Source organism: Mytilus edulis, chromosome 1, assembly GCF_963676685.1.
Source record: "Mytilus edulis chromosome 1, xbMytEdul2.2, whole genome shotgun sequence".
NCBI classification, from domain to species: Eukaryota; Metazoa; Mollusca; class Bivalvia; order Mytilida; family Mytilidae; genus Mytilus; species Mytilus edulis.
In genome coordinates this window covers 123,941,553-123,942,853 of record NC_092344.1, presented here as the reverse complement: position 1 = coordinate 123,942,853, position 1,301 = coordinate 123,941,553, and positions in this window count along the sequence as shown.

The following is a 1,301-nucleotide window of genomic DNA, read 5'->3' as shown; positions in this document are numbered from 1 at the left end:
ATATAAGCCAAAAACTGCATTTGACCCCTATGTTCTATTTTAAGTAACTGCGGCCATGTTTTTTGACGGATCAAAAATCGAAGCACAAACTTTGTGCAGGATATTCTAAGGAACAATCATGCTAAGTTTCATCCAAATCCATTCAATAGTTTCAGAGGAGAAGATTTTTTAAAGTTAGCAAATATGATGAACAAATTGTGAAAAATTGTCATTAAAGGACAATAACCCCTTAAGGGGTCAATTGACAATTTTGGTCTTATTAACTTATTTGTAGATCTTACTTTGCTGATCATTTTTGCTGTTTACAGTTTATCTTTATCTATAATAATATTCAAGATAATGACCAAAAACTACAAAATTTCCTTAAAATTACCAATTAAGTGGCAGCAACCCAATAATGGATTGTTTGATTCATCTGAAAATTTCAGGGCTAATAAATATTACCCTAATGAACATTTTTACCCCATCCCAGATTTGCTCTAAATGCTTTGATTTTTGAGATATAAGCCAAAAACTGCATTTGACCCCTATGTTCTATTTTAAGTAACTGCGGCCATGTTTTTTGACGGATCAAAAATCGAAGCACAAACTTTGTGCAGGATATTCTAAGGAACAATCATGCTAAGTTTCATCCAAATCCATTCAATAGTTTCAGAGGAGAAGATATTTTAAAGTTAGCAAATATGATGAACAAATTGTGAAAAATTGTCATTAAAGGACAATAACCCCTTAAGGGGTCAATTGACAATTTTGGTCATATTAACTTATTTGTAGATCTTACTTTGCTGATCATTTTTGCTGTTTACAGTTCATCTTTATCTATAATAATATTCAAGATAATGACCAAAAACTGCAAAATTGCCTTAAAATTACCAATTAAGTGGCAGCAACCCAACAATGGGTTGTTTGATTCATCTGAAAATTTCAGGGCTGATAGATATTGACCTAATGAACATTTTTACCCCATCCCAGATTTGCTCTAAATGCTTTGATTTTTGAGATATAAGCCAAAAACTGCATTTTACCCCGATGTTCGATTTTTAGAACAGAACGTAACGGAATAATAAATTAAAAAGTTTAAATCAGATTCAACTTGATTACTGTTTCTAATCCTCGTCGGAACGAGAGGTGGAAGGCCTCTTTTAAAAAATATAATTACCAATGGAAGAAGTAAGACTTTTTGTCTATCCGGCCTTTGTGTTAAATTCTGAATTATTTATCTGGTCGGGAATGCTATCTAAAACACTTATTTCTTCTGCAAAAAGGGGTGTCAGACACATTTTTTTTATCATACTGCTTTT